This window comes from Nicotiana tabacum, chromosome 3 (assembly GCF_000715075.1).
Source record: "Nicotiana tabacum cultivar K326 chromosome 3, ASM71507v2, whole genome shotgun sequence".
NCBI lineage: Eukaryota > Viridiplantae > Streptophyta > Magnoliopsida > Solanales > Solanaceae > Nicotiana > Nicotiana tabacum.
This window is the reverse complement of record NC_134082.1, coordinates 144,555,332-144,567,947: the sequence shown is the minus strand read 5'-3', so window position 1 is coordinate 144,567,947 and position 12,616 is coordinate 144,555,332. Positions and strand designations below refer to the sequence as shown.

At 35.5% G+C, this 12,616-nt stretch overlaps 1 long non-coding RNA gene across 1 annotated transcript; it reads left to right on the top strand.

The window, feature by feature from the left end:
* The first annotated feature begins 2,261 nt into the window (after positions 1–2,261).
* LOC142175121 (uncharacterized) lies at positions 2,262–4,391 on the top strand. Its single transcript, XR_012704335.1, has 3 exons — positions 2,262–2,388; positions 3,220–3,377; positions 4,041–4,391. It is a non-coding gene; the product is annotated as an uncharacterized LOC142175121 (long non-coding RNA).
* The last annotated feature ends 8,225 nt before the right edge of the window (positions 4,392–12,616 follow it).

The following is a 12,616-nucleotide window of genomic DNA, read 5'->3' as shown; positions in this document are numbered from 1 at the left end:
GATTTTACAATTACCAAATCAAACCAATTGTGTCGGGTTATTAAATATAAAGACCAAACCAAAACAATAAAGCTCGGGCTTTTCATTCTCGATTTTTCTCGGGTTTTGGGGTTATTCGGATTTTTCGGTTTTTTTTTCCGGTAAAATCTTTGTAGAACAAAGCATATAACGCATGCTCAAAATATTTCTTTAATCCTAGTAAGATATAACTATATGAAGTATTTTTCAAGAAAATAATACAAAATATGAGATGTGCCATGACATTATCCTAAAATATTCAACAATAAAGACAATAAAATTATGTAATATAAATATTGCTAATTAAAAAGCCATAATAAAAATAAACACAATTTAAAAGTACTAAGTCATGCTAAAATAAATAAACTAACAAGGGTGTATTAATTACATGACTAAACGCTAAAATTAAAATAAGTTATGCATTTTTATCTAAATTATTGCAAAACAAAAAATAGATATTCAATGCATTCCCGTTCGTAATATTAAATTGAATGTCTTTTGTTAGCATTAGTATTGATTTGATTTTGGTTTGGACTTTTGTTAACATTATTTAATTTACTAATATTAATGGCTAAACATTCAAAAGTTCTAAGTCCAACCTTGAAATAATACCTTAAAAGATAAAATTATGATTTTTTTTTAAGAAATATTTATAAATTACATCACAATAAGTATATTTATATATTAAATATATCTAAAATTTCTATATATATAATGTCGGGTTGGTTTGGTTTCGGTTTGACTTTCTTTAGTTAAAACCAAATCAAGCCAATTATGGTCGGGTTTTTTTTTCCAACACCAAACCATAATCGGGTTTTTTTTCTCGGTTGACTCGGATTATCGGATTTGTGCGATTTGTCAGTTTCCTTTGTACACCCCTACTTCCAACTCTTTTTGAACGAGAATTATTAAAAAATAATGAAACAAAGAGCACTCTTGAATAAATAAATGCAAAAGAAAAAGAATTTGGAAGAAATGGAATTAAAGATAGTAAGAAAATGAAGAGATTTTCTTCCGCAGCCAAGATGCTTGGAGGTTTAATTCATTACATATGAGTGGGACTCAATTTTACAGAGTAAATTATGGGATTTGACACAAAAAAGAGAAAAGTGTATTTCTTGTTCCATTATTTAGCTATTATTTCTCTTACAAACTTAGAAAATATTTTATCTATTGCTCTTCATTTCCATCCCGAGAGTTAGCAATAAAAAACTTAAGTCTTGTTATAAATGGTAAAATGGTTTACCCCGTAAAATCATGCATTTTGAATAGATCAAATCTATTTTAAAGTAACAAAAATAGATTCACACATATTTTATAAATTTTTATTATTTAGTGATATCTATATCTTACCACTAAGTAGAATGTCCATAATTTCATAGTATATATTTTAATACTTGAGTTTAGTGTGGAATTGAAAAAAATATCTTCAGCCACTTAGGGCCTCATTTTTTAGGCTTAAGCAATTGATTTAGTGGTCTTAAACTTGAGAAATCTTGTGTCACGTCCCAAAACTCACTATAGGCTGTGATGGTGCCCAACGTTGCTATTAGGCAAGCCAACGATGAACTGCTGTTACAATCCATATTTTTGTATGTGAAAGTACGTCGTAAGTCCGTTGATGTAAGCTCGAAAATGAGATCCTCTTGGAAAGTATATAAAGTAATTTAATGGTGTTACTTCCTTTTTTTTTTCAAGCCTTTGAGAGTTAATATTCAAGGATAAATATTTATAAGGGTACATGTTGTTACACCCCGTACTTCAGATGTTACTATCATTATAGGATTATCTAATGTAAACTCAAAAAAGATGAAATCCTTCTACAAGGACAAGAAAGGTTTGCCGAAGTGTTACGCAAGTTAAGATGAATATGAGACTTGTTAATCATGATTTAAATGAGTTTAAAGACATGATATGACTATATATGATGTTTGAATATGAAGTATAAAGTTTGAGAAAAAATCGGATTTAAGTTGCGGAAAAAACCGACTAAGGATTTGCCTTGTAATGAAGCTTTTTTAGTAATATATTCCGTGTGCTATATGAGATCTTTTTGGGACATATTATATACCAAATTGAAGGTCTTGGAATTTAGTTTCCAATGCTCTTAACCGTTTGTTTATACGACATCCGGATAAAAGGATATAAGCGTTTGAAAAAAGGCCAATAAGAGAGTGGCACGTGGCACCTTTTTGACTTTTAGAAAAGGGGATGTTTATCTCTCTGTCTCGTCTCTTAGTTTGGTTTTCCAGAGAGCTCGACCATATAACACCCCTAAACTCATCCTAAAGTCCTCCGTAAGGTTTTCAACGATACTATCATCCGAGGCACGAAATCCCAAAGCAATAACACAAGAACGATCCCCACGACGTAAGTATTGCTATATAACCTCTCTTTTTCTTTGTAGTTTGAGTTTTGGAAGGTGTTTTGAAGTTAATAAAAATGCCTAATTTCTGGTTTCAAGATCTTAAATATCAATTAAGGTTGATTAATTCATTTCATAATATTTAGAACTCACGGGACGGTGATCGGAAGCCGTGAGTTCGAGTTATTTGATTTGTAATGGACTGTTTTGTGGGCTGTTTCATGTAGCTTTTGAGCTGTATATTTTGCTGCTATTTAATGGAGTTTTTGGAGGATAAATGGTGTGTAGAAACACCACATATTGGTGAAATAATGGATTAGTCATTCTTTATAATACTTTCGGGGTGTTGGACACTACTATAGTCGTTGTTTTTGGTATGAATTGATTGGGGTATGTTGGGCTATTGTAAGCTAAATAAAACATGGATTTCGACTTGCATCTACTGTAGGAGGTAATTATATTGTGTTCCAACAAGTTCTTAAGGTTATATTGACATCGGTTGAGTTAAATGGATGAACTAGACATGAACTAGTGAATAAAGTTGCCAATTAAGAATAATTGGAGTTGTGGATCATTTTCTTTGTTATGGATATATGGTATAAGGATGGAATTACTGATGAATGACTTCATTATCATTTTAATAATACTATTAAGTTAAAGTAAAAAGTCTATAAGGGATGATATGGGGTATACGAATTCCAATTGGAGCTTGTCGCTCGTCGTAAAATAGTTATGACTTGTTGTTTTATGGTATCTTGTTATTGATGATTATGTATTACTGGATTTCTCTGGTAATTTTTGTGGGTATATTATATTGGAGGAGACTCTTGTTACAGGGGAGATGCTGCCCGAATTGATATAAACGAGCTACAAGTTTAAGTTGCAGATTTAGCCTTTATTCAACACTAATTTTGAATCTCCTTATGTAATGGTGGATTGAGTTGAGTTGTTTGAAGAGTAGCTTGGGAGGTATTAAGGACTCACCATGGTTAAGGTATGTTAAGGCACTTTTTTCTTTCTTTTGGCATGATCTAAATTGAAATGAACATAAACGATACACTATTTCATAATGAATCTACTCCTAGCAAATAAGGTTGTACATGTTGTTATTTCCGTACAAAGTTATTCTAAGAAAGTATGTATGATCCTTGAGTCCTAGTGAAGTTCATATTGATGGTATGATGTCCATAATGCTAATCAAAGGTGAAACGACCTTACGTCACTCTGAAAGGTTTAGAACGTGATTCCATGAGTCTAGCATGCATTATATATAATATCTATTTTGATCTACCGAGCCGCACTATAGAAGGTCGGGTACGACACCTATTTTGCAACCACTGATCAGTTGGATTTACCGAGCTCCACGAGGCCGGGTATGATTTTACCGAGCCTTATGATGGCCGGGTACATTTTTACCGAGTCCTCTTTGAGGCCGGGTACGATATGATGATTATGATGATGATGCCTATAGAGGCGTATGTTTTTAAAAGTTTATGTATATATATGTATTATGCATTTCATGTCAGTAGCCCCCAGAATCATGCAGATGTTACAGGTTGTATCTCCTTTATCTCTCTTTATATTACTATTCTTGTTTATGCTTTCCTGCCTTACATACTCGGTACTTTATTTGTACTAACATCCCTCTTGCCTGGAGACGCTGCGTTTCATGCCTGTAGGTCCCAATTGATAGGTTAACATTCCTTCGAGTAGGCTATCAGCTCAGCGGAGGTGTTGGTGCACTCCACTTGCTCCAGAGTTGCTTATTTGGTCAGTATGCTTTGGATATGTATTGATTGGTATGGCGGGCCCTGTCCCGACCTTTATGATTTTATGTACTCTTAGAGGCTTGTAGACAGATATCAGGTTTATGGATACGTGTATGGCCTTATTGGCCTATGTGTTGAGTTTACAAATGGTCATGTCGGCCTTATAGGCCTGTATGTCACATGTATAAGTTTGTATATCATGTTGGATCGTCATATGTTGAGTATTCCCTTATGATTTATTCTTGTTATCTCATGACGGGTTTCTGGCTCATTTACTTAAGATAGTATAATAAGAAAGATATGTTACGTTGGTACTCGATTGAGTAAGGCACCGGGTGCCCTTCGCGGCCCTTCGGTTTGGGTCGTGACAAAAATGGTATCAGAGCAGTTCTATCCTAGGGAGTCTACAAGCCGTATCTAGTAGAGTCTTGTTTATGGGTGTGTTGTGCACCACACTTATAAGCAGGAGGCTACAAGGCATTTTGGACTGTCACTCTTTCTTCTTACTCTAGATCGTGTTGTAGAGCTCAATTGTGAGAATTCAAACTTCTAAATTCTATTGTGTTCGTAATACAACAATACCTCATCCAAATAAATAGTTGGTATGAGATTGAATGTGGTTGTGGAAGAGTTAAGTCAGAGGAACTCGATTTTACATCATGCTTATGATGAGCAAATGTGGGGTCTTCAGCAGATCATGTGTGTTCTAAGATGTGTAAGCTTCTTGATAAGGATCCCTAAGACAAGAATATCTATCCACTCGTATGGTAAAAAGGAATAAGTGAATCGGAAAGCAGACACACGTTTCAGCAAGTAAAACAAACAAGATGATGAAGGGTACGGGGTACCTAGTTAATGAAGATTATCAGTATTTACAATTCAGGCAGAGAAATGTAAGTATTGGTGTTACCTTCAATATTAACGGTGATATATACAATTGACCACACCCATCTCAGTTATGCCCTATGGGAGCTAACAAATATAGTTTAAAAGAAGAAGGTGATATCAAGATTCAATTCGGGTTAGAGTAACCAAAAATTATGGATAGATTGTTATCATTAACTAATGTATCCGAAGGATAGTGCAAATGTGGTAATAGATCTCCTTGTGAGACACCTAGATGGTGAACTTTAGAATAGTACAATCAGATATGAATACTAGAATATTCAAAAATTTCAGAAGATAGGCCATGGGATCCTAGAAGGGACAAATATTTACCTTAGTATGACTCCAGCCCCAAGTAAAAAAAGGAGAATGTTAGGCATTCCGAAGAGCCAGTGAGAAAGCAAGAGGAGCTAAAAGGGAAAGAACATTTTGTCAAAGTTTTCAGAATAAAGATAATATCCGGAGAATAAGAAGGGAGTAAATAAAGCATCATGAGTAAGATGTGATAAATGGATGATAACGGTAAATCAAAATATGACACAATGATAAGAGTCCATAGTCAAGTGAAGGAAAATACAAGAGGTGACAGGCCTTGAGGCAATAAAAGAGTATAAGTCATAAAGTTATATCCTTATTTCGAGAAATGAGTTGGTGCCTTCAACGTGATTACCAGGAGGAAAGGTTAGACCCCAGAGTAATAAAAATCAGTATGTGTTGGTGAACAAGATAAACTGAACATGAATTAGGGACTGAAGGATTTTATAATGGTTGATATCATGAGAATTTCAGAGATAACATTCCGACAATAATAGAATGGACAACAAAAGAATAACCTTTAAGGTTCGTTTAGGAAGATGTTTCCCTAAAGCAAGAACGTGGAGCAGAGTTAAGCTTAGGGAACTAAGTGTGCCAGTTACACTAAGTGTCGCCCTTATGCGTAATAAATTCGATTATCCCCGATATAGAGGGGTTACCGCAAGGCGAGTAAGATGTTAGTGAAGATGTGAAGAAATGGCAAGATGAAGAGGTAACTATGGAATAGTAAAGGAGGATTAAGGTAAAAGGGTGAAAGGAATGAGACAGAATCTATTCAGATCCTATAGATATGATATGACTCCAGAACATTATGCAAGTATGACGCCGGAGAGAAGCTTTAAGTATTGCACACCTGATGATGTTGATAAATAAGTGAAAATGAATACTTGATACATAAGGAGTGAGTGTGGGAGGTAACTTAAGATAAAGTAAATAACCAAAGAGAGATTACGAGGAATATAGATATGAGAATGGACCAACGAGTAGTTTCTAGTTAATTCAGGAAAAGCCAAGTTATGGCTAGACAAAAGGTTATAAGCAAATCATGCAAGATAAACGTCGTGAATCCTAATCTAGTAAATTCAGTCTTGCAGATATGATGTCGTAACCTTGAGAAGTATTCAGATAAGAGTTGGATTACTCAAGGTACTGTATAAGTGTTACGGAAATAATGGATAGTGCCACTAAGGAGACAATCAAAATCTGAGTTTAGAAGTAACCCTACGAGCACAAGCACGAAGGTATGTAACTAAGGATGTTTGTAGGTGAGTAAGAATATCGAAAATTCCTTCGGGTATACAGTATAACAAGATCGTAACTTTACAAGATCTAGAAGGTCTCCTTAAGTACTACAAAGAAAGACTAGCTGAGGAACTAAGGAAGAGGCTTCAACTTAAGCATAACCGATCTAAAGAAGAAATGGTCTTGTAACAACAGTCTCACTACAATATGGTATACACTCCATAAGAAAGTGGCACTTATCGTGATTAATGAACGGGAAGTCAGAAGTGATATTTGAGATCATATGAGTTATAGGAAATTCAAGTATTTGTGGGCAATAAGATAAGCCAAGTATTCACGCAACAAGTGGCATAATGACCAGGAAAAGTGATTGCTTAGATTTAAAGAACGCTGAAAAGGCACGAAAGAAATTATTCAATCAATGGCCCAGAGTTGGTTACGTTGTGAACGCACTTAAGATTTCAGATTTATATCCATGACATTCATACAGCTATAGGAGACTCTAGTATAAGTAAAAGAAAGAATTAAGTCCACGTCACCGACAAAGACTTGAATTGTTAGAAGATTATATCATGGATGCTACATAGAGTCCATGAAAGGCTAATGTAATAGCTAATACCCTAAGCTGAAGATTAGAAGATAACCTAAGCTTAATTAAAGGCTGATAAGGTAGAGGAAGCTCGAAAGTTACATCACGAGTCCGATTGTTAGACCCAGATGATTATAGAAATCGTGACTCAAACCATAGCAGGAGCACTTTTAATAGTAGAGGTATAAAAGGGATAGTACAACAATCATATTCTACAAAAGCTCTACGATAAAGCAATTAGAAGAGTACTAGCCTCATAAGACGTTAATACAAAGCTCCTACCAGATTGTGTATGCACCAGGGTTGCAAGTATTATAGTAGAGCTTTAAGGTATGGATGTGAATTCCACTAATGTAGAAGGGAGGTTATGAAATCGATAGAAGATACTGTGCGAGATTTAAAGGTAAGTATGGTAAACATGAGTGAGAAGGTGACAATAATAGGCAAGGTCTCAGGACTAAACCCGTCAAAACAAGAGGTTTAATGATTTCCATGAGCTATAGAAAGCTCAGTACACTTTGAATGAACTCAGAGGAGTATAAGAACATGAGCAATTAGAAAAGATGGAATACTGCCCTGGTAGTAGAATAAGGGTGTAATTGTGATAGTTAAGAGAATGACGTTTGGGCTTTCGATTGAGTAATGATTTAAAGAAAAGAGATTTCATGGATGGCACGGTATTAGAATGCCCCCATAAGATGAATACGTTGGGATGTTATGAAAATGCAGTTATTGAAGTATAGTATCGTCCCTAAGTGCATCAAGAAAATTACTTCAGATGTTTCCCGATGAGACGCGAGCCTTAGTGATAATGTATTACATCCGAGGCGATGGTTAGAGTTAGTGAAGGACTATGATGTTTATACTTTATATCATCCAGGGAAGGCGAATGTATTAGTCAACTTCCTCAATCGTAGATCTATGTTTAGCCTATCATATTTACAGGCATAGAAGAGTGAGATAGCTTACGAGATTCATCTGCTAGCTAATCTTGGAATTCGATTACTAGATGCATGTGGTAACAGAGTTACTACTTAGGACATGGAAATCTTCTCTTTAGTAGCTGAAGTGAAGGAATGCCAGTATGAAGATCATGTGCTAGATCATTATAGAGATACAACCCTTCAAAAGGAGAAGACACTACTTGAGATTACAGAAGATAGAGTCCTTAGATATTGAGGTCGATTATATGTTCCTAATGTAGTAGGGTGCGATAGAGTCCTTAGATATCGAGGTCGATTATATGTTCCTAATGTGGCAGGGTTGCGCCAGCAGGTTATGGGACAAGCAATTAGAAAGTAACCTAGAGTTGTGTAGCACACCTCGGTAATAATACCAAGGCTATAAAACGAAATATAGCAATAGTCGTACATTCAGCAAAGTACCAAGCGAAGAGCTTAAGTATACCTATATATGCCCAGAGGGACATCTTGTCATAGTTCTATATTTGTATTCACAAAGTGAAGCCAACAGATTGGCAAAAAACTGGAGGAAAAAGGAGAGAAGAGTCGTGCATAAAAGGGCATAGTCATATAGGATACATCATAGAAGGTAGTCGAAGTTACGAGATCGAAAGGACTCCAGCCATAATTCCCGAGGTGAGAATAGGATTAAAGGGGGGAATGCCCTGGTAACAATTGTCTACATGACAAAAGACAATGTTAAAGTATTAAGAGTCATATGGTATGAGAATGAGAAGCGCATCAGTCAACATTCGAGGACGAATGTTCCAAAGGGGGGAATAATGTTACAACCCATATTTTTGTATGTGAAAGTACGTCGTAAGTCCGTTGATGTAAGCTCGAAAATGAGATCCTCTTGGAAAGTATATAAAGTAATTTAATGGTGTTACATCCTTTTTTTTTTCAAGCCTTTGAGAGTTAATATTCAAGGATAAATGTTTATAAGGGTACATGTTGTTACACCCCGTACTTAAGATGTTACTATCATTATAGGATTATCTAATGTAAACTCAAAAAGGATGAAATCCTTCTACAAGGACAAGAAAGGTTTGCCGAAGTGTTACGCAAGTTAAGATGAATATGAGACTTGTTAATCATGATTTAAATGAGTTTAAAGACATGATATGACTATATATGATGTTTGAATATGAAGTATAAAGTTTGAGAAAAAATCGGATTTAAGTTGCGGAAAAAACCGACTAAGGATTTGCCTTGTAAAGAAGCTTTTTTAGTAATATATTCCGTGTGCTATATGAGATCTTTTTGGGACATATTATATACCAAATTTAAGGTCTTGGAATTTAGTTTCCAACGCTCTTAACCGTTTGTTTATACAACATCCAGATAAAAAGATATAAGCGTTTGAAAAAAGCCAATAAGAGAGTGACACGTGGCACCTTTTTGACTTTTAGAAAAGGGGATGTTTATCTCTCTGTCTCGTCTCTTAGTTTGGTTTTCCAGAGAGCTCGACCATATAACACCCCTAAACTCATCCTCAAGTCCTCCGTAAGGTTTTCAACGATACTATCATCCGAGACACGAAATCCCGAAGCAATAACACAAGAATGATCCCCACGACGTAAGTATTGCTATATAACCTCTTTTTTTTTGTAGTTTGAGTTTTGGAAGGTGTTTTGAAGTTAATAAAAATGCCTAATTTCTGGTTTCAAGATCTTAAATGTCAATTAAGGTCGATTAATTCATTTCATAATATTTAGAACTCACGGGACGGTGATCGGAAGCCGTGAGTTCGAGTTATTTGATTTGTAATGGACTGTTTCGTGGGCTGTTTCGTGTAGCTTTTGAGCTGTATATTTTGCTGCTATTTAATGGAGTTTTTGGAGGATAAATTGTGTGTAGAAACACCACATATTGGTGAAATAATGGATTAGTCATTCTTTATAATACTTTCGGGGTGTTGGACACTACTATAGTCGTTGTTTTTGGTATGAATTGATTGGGGTATGTTGGGCTGTTGTAAGCTAATTATAACATGGATTTCGACTTGCATCTACTGTAGGAGGTAATTATATTGTGTTCCAACAAGTTCTTAAGGTTATATTGACATCGGTTGAGTTAAATGGATGAACTAGACATGAACTAGTGAATAAAGTTGCCAATTAAGAATAATTGGAGTTGTGGATCATTTTCTTTGTTATGGATATATGATATAAGGCTGGAATTATTGATGAATGACTTCATTATCATTTTAATAATACTATTATGTTAAAGTAAAAAGTCTATAAGGGATTATATGGGGTATACGAATTCCAATTGGAGCTTGTCGCTCGTCGTAAAATAGTTATGACTTGTTGTTTTATGGTGTCTTGTTATTGATGATTATGTATTGCTGGATTTCTCTGGTAATTTTTGTGGGTATATTATATTGGAGGAGGCTCTTGTTACAGGGGAGATGCTGCCCTAATTGATATAAACGAGCTACAAGTTTAAGTTGCAGATTTAGCCTTTATTCAACACTAATTTTGAATCTCCTTATGTAATGGTGGATTGAGTTGAGTTGTTTGAAGAGTAGCTTGAGAGGTATTAAGGACTCACCATGGTTAAGGTATGTTAAGGCACTTTTTTCTTTCTTTTGGCATGATCTAAATTGAAATGAACATAAACGATACACTATTTCATAATGAATCTACTCCTAGCAAATAAGGTTGTACATGTTGTTATTTCCGTACAAAGTTATTCTAAGAAACTATGTATGATCCTTGAGTCCTAGTAAAGTTCATATTGATGGTATGATGTCCATAATTCTAATCAAAGGTGAAACGACCTTACGTCACTCTGAAAGGTTTAGAACGTAATTTCATGAGTCTAGCATGCATTATATATAATATCTATTTTGATCTACCGAGCCGCACTATAGTAGGTCGGGTACGACACCTATTTTGCAACCACTGATCAGTTGGATTTACCGAGCTCCACGAGGTCGGGTATGATTTTATCGAGCCTTATGATGGCCGGGTACGTTTTTACCGAGTCCTCTTTGAGGTCGGGTACGATATGATGATGATGATGATGCCTATAGAGGCGTATGTTTTTAAAAGTTTATGTATATATATGTATTATGCATTTCATGTCAGTAGCCCCCAGAATCATGCAGATGTTACAGGTTGTATCTCCTTTATCTCTCTTTATATTACTATTCTTGTTTATGCTTTCCTGCCTTACATACTCGGTACTTTATTTGTACTAACATCCCTCTTGCCTGGAAACGCTGCGTTTCATGCCCGTAGGTCCCAATTGATAGGTTAACATTCCTTCGAGTAGGCTATCAGCTCAGCGGAGGTGTTGGTGCACTCCACTTGTTCCGGAGTTGCCTATTTGGTCAGTATGCTTTGGATATATATTGATTAGTATGGCGGGGCCCTGTCCTGACCTTTATGATTTTATGTACTCTTAGAGGTTTGTAGACAGATATCAGATTTATGGATACGTGTATGGCCTTATTGGCCTATGTGTTGAGTTTACAAATGGTCATGTCGGCCTTATAGGCATGTATGTCACATGTATAAGTTTGTATATCATGTTGGATCGTCATATGTTGAGTATTCCCTTATAATTTATTCTTGTTATCCCATGACGGGTTTCTGGCTCATTCACTTAAGATAGTATAATAAGAAAGATATGTTATGTTGGTACTCGGTTGAGTAAGGCACCGGGTGCCCTTCGCGGTCCTTCGGTTTGGGTCGTGACAACTGCCAACTTGATTGTGTATTTTATTATTTTCGAAATCGTGAATTTTATTAGATAGAGAAATCAACACATTAAAATCATGGAAACTTACACTTTAAATAGAATAGATAATAAAAGTGTGTAAATGCTAAGCAAAATCACAACAACATCTAGAACATCCCAAAACCCGGTGTTAGAAGTGTATAAGCATTTACTAAGGAGTACGATAATAATTCAAGATCTGCCTGGAATGTAAGTAAGATAAGATAGAGTAAATAGTATGATGGAGACTCTGTGGGCTATGATACGTAGCCTGGAATGTCAGATCCTGCACATTTAGCGCAGAAGTGTAGCATGAGTACGTAAATCAACGTACACAGTAAGTATCTAGACTAACTCCGGAGAAGTAGTGACGAAGAGTCGACATTGGCACTTGCTAGAAGTCCAATAAAGCAATATGATTAAATCATAAGCAGATATGAAGCACAATAACAATAATATGGTAAAACTGTAAGTTACATAATCTTCCATAAATTTCTTTTAAAGATCTTTTTTTTCTCAGTCTCGTATTCTATCTCAAGTTCTCAACAACTCAGATGTATCAAGTGCCAGTATCAAACGGATAAGGAATACCATATAAAATGGCAGACATCGGTGGAATGATACTCTTGTGAATATTCGGACGGCTAGCGATATAACGCACGATTATGCTGAGGTCATATGGCCCGATCTCGAATAATGTTTACACTTCCAAGAGTCGAGCGGCACGAACCATTGATGCATC